Raw genomic sequence first — 8062 nt, forward strand, 5'->3', positions numbered from 1 at the left:
TGTATTATCAATTTCCTCTTACCACTGGATTATTTCTATTACCTTATATTCTATTGATGCTCTATCTTTAAAGTAAAAACTGAGTTGTTTCCACATTTGTTTTCCTTCACACCAAAGTTCTTCGAAAGACCTGCCTTTTTACTTGGTCTCCAATTTCTCTCTTAAACTCGCTCTAAAAACTCAAGTCTCAGTCTTGGTCTCCTATCTTCTCTATCTGCATTCCCTGCCTTGATGGTCTCATCAGTCTCACAGTTATAAATCTCATCTACATGCACGTAACTCCTAAATGTATCATTTACATCTTCAGTTCATCTCTCCCAAATGCAAGACTTATTTTTCCACTGCTTGCTCTAAATCCCTATAATGAACTGAATGTCTATGTCCCCCCGGAATCGATATTTTGAAGCTCTAACCCCCAGCTTGGCTGTATTTGGAGATGAGCCCTCTAAGGAAGTAATTAAGGTTAAATGAAGTCATAAGGGTGGGGCCTTGATCCAATAAGATTAGTGCCCTTATAAGAAGACATACAAGAGAGCTTGCTCTCTCTTTCTCCAAAAGCACATAAAGAAAGGTCAGTCCGATGTAGCTAGAAGACAGCATCTGTAGGCCATTTCCCTCGCCAGAAACCACATTTGCCAGCATCTTGATTGTGGACTTTTAGCCTCTAGAACTATGAGAAATAAATTTCTATTGTTTAAGCAAGACAGTCTGTGGCACTTTGTTATGCGGCCTCAATAGACTGATACAATCCCCATTTGGATGTTTAAAGAACATCTCAAGCTGAGCATACTCAAAATTAAATTCCCAACCTTTTCCCCAAAACCTGCTCTACCACCTTCCTGTGTCATGGCCAAATTGTAACAATCTTCAATCCCTCTCTTTTCATCATATCCCATACCATTTCCACCAGGAAATCTTTTGGTTATATCTTCAAAACATATCTAGAATGTAACCATTTATCTTCACTTCCATTGCTAGTTCCATGGATCAAGTTACTTCATCTCACCTAAATTACTGTAATATCCTCATATCTGATCTCCCTGTATCTATCCTTATATTCTATCTTATAGTGTCAGCAAATTAAGGAAATGCTTGCAAAATAATGGGGCATGTCAAAGAACATAGAAACTAATTTGAAGTAGCTCTCACTGGCCAAATCTGGGACAAATGAGAAATAAGATGATAATAATCCATGAGTCCACACTCACATAAATAAATAATTGAATACCTAAATAAATGGGGGAGATGGGACAGCCCTTCCTTACCATAGAATTTTAGTCAATCGATGTAAAAATAATGATGGAACTAGAAATATCATTTGGCAAACACTACATTATATTTGCTGCAGGCAAGCATCACCAATAAATACTAAATCCAGTTGGTGAAAGTACTACAAGAAACAGGATATTTGCAAAGCTTCAAAGGCTCTCCCCACAATATACTTATCATTTTAAAATTGACAATTGTAACTTCATAGCACAGAAATCTGGCAGATACCACCTTAATCAAGTCATCAAAGCATCACCAAAAATGATACATATCAACATCATGTACTCCTGGGCATGATCCACTGAGAAGAGCACATCACTTCTGTGGTAGACTTGCCAAAAATTGCACAATGTCAAGCAGATCATGGCAAAATATCATACAAAATTTGAGACCCACCCTACAAAATAAATGGCTAGTACTCTTCCAAAATGATGACCAATAAATGCAGTGTGAGAGTGCAGAAAAGGATCTAGAAAAAGGACATTAATTCTAATATTGAGAAAATTTAAATAATGTCTGTAGATTCAGTATTGCATCAATATCAATTTCCTGGTTTCAACAATTATACTGTGGCTATACAATGTATTAAAACTGAAGGAAGCTGGGTAACGAGTATACAGGGACTCTCTGTACTATTTTTTGCAACGTTTGTAAGACTGACATTCATTCAAAATAAATCATCAGACAAAAACCATGCTGCTTCTCCACCCCAAACCCTGCTATGGCTTCCAGGTTCCCTCGGACTTAATAACTAGCTGGGCTCATCACTCATTCTCTCTCTGCTCCAGCCACACTGTTTTCTCTGCTGTTCCTTAACAAACCAGGCATGCTCCCACCTTAGAGGCTTTCCCTGCTGTTTCCTCTGCCTGGGAGGTATTTCCCCAGGATACCCATATGGCTAATTCCTCCAACTCTCTCAAGCCTTCTCATCTTACCTTACAGTGCTACCTGAAAATGCTATTTGATACTGCAAACTGAAACCCCCCTCTCTGCCCCCAGAATTTCTGATTGTCTACCTTGCTCTATTTTGTCTCATTTTTCCATAGTACTTTTCACCTTCTCCCATGCCATTTAGTTTAGTTAGTATTTTTATTATTATGTCCCCACTCACTAGTATGTAAACTCCAAAAAGGCAGAAAATGTTCTCTAGTATGTTCACTGTTGTATCCAAAGTGCCCAGAACAGTGCCTGGGACAAAAAAAGCCTTCTGGAATTATTAATTGCCAAATGAATGAATTCTAAATACTTTAATGGAGTTTAACATCTTAGAATTTTTTTTCCTTTTATCTCATACTGTTGCTTGCATTCTTTTATTTTGGTATCTTCTTTCAGAATATCTTTACAGGTTGGATCTTAATTTTCTGTTGATAGACTGGTCATCATAAAATATTAATAATACCCAAAAAAATCTGAAAAAATATTCACAGCATATATTACAGAATAAGTTAATATTTATATTATATATAATATTTATAATAAAAAGATAATATTTATATATTAAATATAAAAACCATTAAACTTATAAGCAAAAAAACAATCACTGGAACAGAAAAATGTGCAAAAGATAAGAAGGGGTAATGCATGAAAGAATTATGGTTGCCTTGCAAAAATACTAGTTAAGTTACTAACAAAGAAATTTAAAAAAAGAAATAATGTATAGTTCTTCTCTACCAAACTAGGAAGGAAGGAAGAAGTTAATAGCTTAATAGAAAGTAACTGTGTTCCCCCTGGGGGGGTCCCCACAAGAAGAAAAATTGATTTTGATCAGATCTCCTTGTACCCATGCTAATGGAATTTTACTGACATGAAGAAAAATGGGGAGCTCTTATTAAAACAAAAACAAAAAGGTTCTTTTTAGTCAAGTATATCTGATCAGTCTAGATGAGTACTGCCCAATGAAGAATGATTTTGTCCTGTGAAGGACTTTTGACAGTGTTTGGAGCCCGTTTTTTTGTTTCTTTGTTTGTTTGTTTTGGTTTGGGTTTTTGTTTTGTTTTGTTTTTCTTTTTCTGGTTCACACTGGAAGAGGAACTCCTGACATCTAGTGGTAAAAGCCAAGAATGCTGTTCAACATCCTCCCACACACAGGTCAGATCTACCAACAAAGACTATCCAGTCCAAAATGTCAATAATGCTGAGGTTCAGAAGCCCTGGTCTAGATAGATTACTGTAAATAAAGCTGGAATTTAAGAAATGGTGCATTGCAGTTGAGTAGAGAACAGAAGTGAGCCTTGTTCTCTTTAATCCCACATGACTAACCAAGTGTGAAAATAAAGCTCTGTAGTGGGCAGAATGATTTCCCCAAATCACCACATGAATAGTGATTACATCCTAATCATAAGAACCTGTATATATGTTACCTTACATGATAAAAATGATTTTGCAGATGTGACTAAGGTGAAATAAAGAGAGTATCTTGGATTATCCAGGTGAACTCAATCTAATCACATGTACTCTTAGAAGATGAGTTTAGCTGTCTTCGGAGAAAGAGAGAATACAAAAGGGAAGACAGGAGTAGTGAGGCATGCAAAGAACCCAACACACTGTTGCTGGCCTTGAAGACACAGGGATCCATAAACCAAGGAATATAGGTGACCTCGAGAAGCTGAGAAAAATTCTTGGAACCAATTTCAAGTCTACATTATTATTAATTATAGTCAGCTTGTTGTACATTAGGTCTTCAGAATATATTTATCCTTGCTTTTGATGTTTCCTGCAGATTGACCGAGTCTAAACTCCTTAATGGATTCGGTCTTCAGAAACCCATTCCAGAAAGACCTTTTTCACCTGGTTTTCCTCCCTGCTGCCCCTCTACTGTGAGTCAATGAATAATGAGCAGACTACTTCTAGTAGGGGCAGGGAGGGTGCTACAGAGAAAAAGAAATTTTTAAAATATTTCCCCCTGGAAATTCTGAACTTCTCACTATTTATTGCCAGTGCCAATATTGTATTTAATGTTCTTAAAAAGGAAGTGTCACAGTACTGAGAAAAGCAGAGTATAAACTCCAAGAAGAGAGACGAAATCTTCATCTCAGCAAAAGACTCTCTTCTATCTTGTAATTTCCGTAACATGAAAAACAAAAAAAAAAAGCACATTTGCAGGTATCAAGTTAGCCAGACATCACTGAGAGATTAAAAACTAAGAATCAGAATGTAATAAACAGTTCTTTGGTCAAGGCCAGACTACATGGTAACAAAAGAGAATCCAGACCACTCTGTTTTGTTTTTAGGCTCCTACTTTAAAGGTTTGGATGTTACCAGTTTCTCCGAGATTTGTAACAAGAAAATAATGCCTCCTCTCTACCCATAGCCTCATATATTGCTATAAACACATACAAATTCAGTCATTTGTATATTGTTCCCTTTTTTAAAAAGAGGTTCAGTCGTCCTCAACACATCCCTTTAGGTATCTAAAAGTCTCCAATAAGGGGGAAAAAAGCACTCAAGCTCTTTTTATATTAATAATTGGATTAGGAAAAATACTATTTACTATATGTTTGACCTTGCACAAGTGTTTTACATGTATCATTATTCTCAAATCTGCATAATCCATGAGATAAGCGCATGAGAACCCCCTATCTCACCGTTGGAGGGAAGGTGGCGAGCCCACTACTCTGTGAACAGAATTCTGTCCAACATCCTTTGTATTTCCTGGCATATCACCTCATCTTTTTGGATGTGCTGTTACCCTAAATCAGTACAACGATTTTAAATTTAAATGAGTATTCACCTCCTTATATTACCATAAATCTTTTATTAAAGGTCAAATTTGACTGAAATGAGGAAAGTCCCACAGAAAATGGTGGTAAAGATCAGATGAAGATTCAGCCCTGAAGTTTCTCCTCTGTTGCTCAGCCACTGCACTAATTCTGTTTCCAATTTAAAAGTAGTAAATCTCTAGATAATCTTTTGAATGGCTTCCAGTCACTGAAATATATTTTATAGCTTCCATAGAAGTGTAACACTGATTGTAAGTAAGATTTGTGAAACATCAAGTAGCATTAGATCCTCAAATTTAAAAGGAGGATTCATATTCTACAAGGCTGTTTGAGACAGCCTTAAGCCAAATCAGCAGATTTGACTCAAGGCATGTCTACCACAGAATTATAGACAGACAGCTAGTGTCGGAGAAGTTTTACAGATGAGTCAACCACTCATTCAACTTTCTAACAGCTTTACCTCAGGCCCTGGCCACTATAACACCAAGGAAGCAAGCCAATAGGAGAATAAAATTGTTTCACTAAAAATAATAACAGTATTAATTACAGCTTTATTTTTATCATTGTTAGATTCTAGGCACATACTATGCGCTTAACATTCAACAAATATTAATCAGGAAAATGAAAAATGATTATAGAGTTAGGTTCTGCAGCTAGTCTCTGTTGGTCATGATCTCAGGTCTACCACTTTTAACTAAATAATCTTAGCCACAATATTTAAATTCTCATGTGTAAAATGGGATAAAAAATAATACTTACCTCATAAATTGTGAGAAATAGAAGAGTGTGTACAAGAGGAAGGTCCCAGGTGGCAATGTTCAGGAAGACCTTGAACTCATCTATGCCCACAGACACACTGATTCTGTACCTACACATAGAGCAATTGCTCCTGAAGAAGAACTAGGGCTGATGGAGCAGGTTTGCAAGACAAATAATAGAGGGACCACACAGAGAGGAAGAGATGGAGACAAGTAATGATGGGAGCCCCACCCCCAATGTGGGGGAATGCAGTAGGGAGGAATATCACTGAGGGGCCCATGGGCAGACTCACCCACACTGGTCACAGTCGGGGGAGGGGGGAAAGCTGTTTAAAGGGAAACTAGACTTTTTTTTTAAATTATGTTATGTTAATCACCATACATTACATCATTAGTTTTTGATGTAGTGTTCCATGATTCATTGTTTGCATATAACACCCAGTGCTCCATTCAATACATGCCCGCTTTAATACCCATCACCAGGCTAACCCATCCCCCCACCCCCTCCCCTCTAGAACCCTCAGTTTGTTTCTCAGAGTCCATAGTGTCTCATGGTTCGTTTCCCCCTCCAATTTCCTCCCCTTCATTCTTCCCCTACTGCTATCTTCTTTTTTTTAAACATATAATGTATTATTTGTTTCAGAGGTACAGGTCTGTGATTCAACAGTCTTACACAACTCACAGTGCTCACCATAGCACATATCCTCCCCAATGTCTATCACCCAGGCACCCCATCCCTCCCACCCCCACCACTCCAGCAACCCTCAGTTTGCTTCCTGAGGTTAAGAATACCTCATATCAGTGAGATCATATGATACATGTCTTTCTCTGATCGACTTATTTCACTCAGCATAAGACCCTCCAGGTCCATCCACGTCGTTGCAAATGGCAAGATCTCATTCCTTTTGATGGCTGCATAATATTCCATTGTATATATATATACCACTTCTTCTTTATCCATTCATCTATCGATGGATGTCTTGGCTCTTTCCATAGTTTGGCTATTGTGGACACTGCTGCTATAAACATCAGGGTGCATGTACCCCTTCAGATCCCTACATTTGTATCTTTGGGGTAAATACCCAGTAGTGCAATTGCTGGATTGTAGGGTAGCTCTATTTTCAACTTTTTGAGGAACCTCCATACTGTTTGCCAGAGTGGCTGTACCAGCTTGCATTCCCACCAACAGTGTAGGAGGATTCCCCTTTTTCCACATCCCCGCCAACGTCTGTCATTTCCTGACTTGTTAATGTCATTTCCTGACTTGTTAATTTTAGCCATTCTGACTGGTGTGAGGTGGTATCTCATTGAGGTTTTGATTTGGATTTCCCTGATGCTGAGCGATGTTGAGCACTTTTTCATATGTCTGTTGGCCATTTGGATGTCTTCTTTGGAAAAATGTCTGTTCATGTCTTCTGTCCATTTCTTGATTGGATCATTTGTTCTTTGGGTGTTGAGTTTGATAAGTTCATAGATTTTGGATACTAGCCCTTTATCTGATATGTCATTTGCAAATATTTTCTCCCATTCTGTTGGTTGTCTTTTGGTTTTGTTGACTGTTTCTTTTGCTGTGCAAAAGCTTTTTATCTTGATTAAGTCCCAATAGATCATTTTTGCCCTTGCTTCGCTTGACTTTGGTGATGGGGAAACTAGACTTTTAAGTAAGTCCATTTACTAACCCTAGGGCATCCGCCAAATTGAGAGAAAACTGCTGGAACTCTTTCCAGAGTCCAAGGCACTGGTGAGTGCAAATTTTTACATTCCCCCCCCACCTTGATAATGCAAATAGGAACAGGGTTCAGGTGCCTTGTCCACCCTGCTAGGGCTGCCCTAGTGCACCCCAGGCCTGGCTTATACCAGCTCTAGACATCCCCACAGGTGGCTCTGGTACCATGTGCCCCAGGTCTCCCCACCTGGACCCACTCCAGCTCCATCAATCCTGACAAGGCAGCCCCAGCATGGCACCTTCTGAGACCAACTTGCCTACACCCAATGCAGCTGTACCACCAAGGCTGCCTTGATGCAAGACATCCTGGGACTGATCCCCCACCTGTGCCCACTCCAGTTCCACCTTTCCACCAGGGCAGCTCTCATACTGCATACCCCAGGACAGCTCCAGCCCACATCTGCTCCAGTCTTAGCCATCCCACCAAGGCAGCCACAGTGAATATGCTCAGGATCCCACACATGCACTTCCTCCAGCTCTAGCCATCCAACCAAGGTGCCTGGTTGGGCACACCCTGGGATCCCTGCTCCAACCCACCAAACTCCTAGACACATGCAGTCTACACAAGGGATGCTCCTATACAAGACCTG

The sequence above is a fragment of the Zalophus californianus genome, chromosome 2, assembly GCF_009762305.2.
Source record: "Zalophus californianus isolate mZalCal1 chromosome 2, mZalCal1.pri.v2, whole genome shotgun sequence".
NCBI lineage: Eukaryota > Metazoa > Chordata > Mammalia > Carnivora > Otariidae > Zalophus > Zalophus californianus.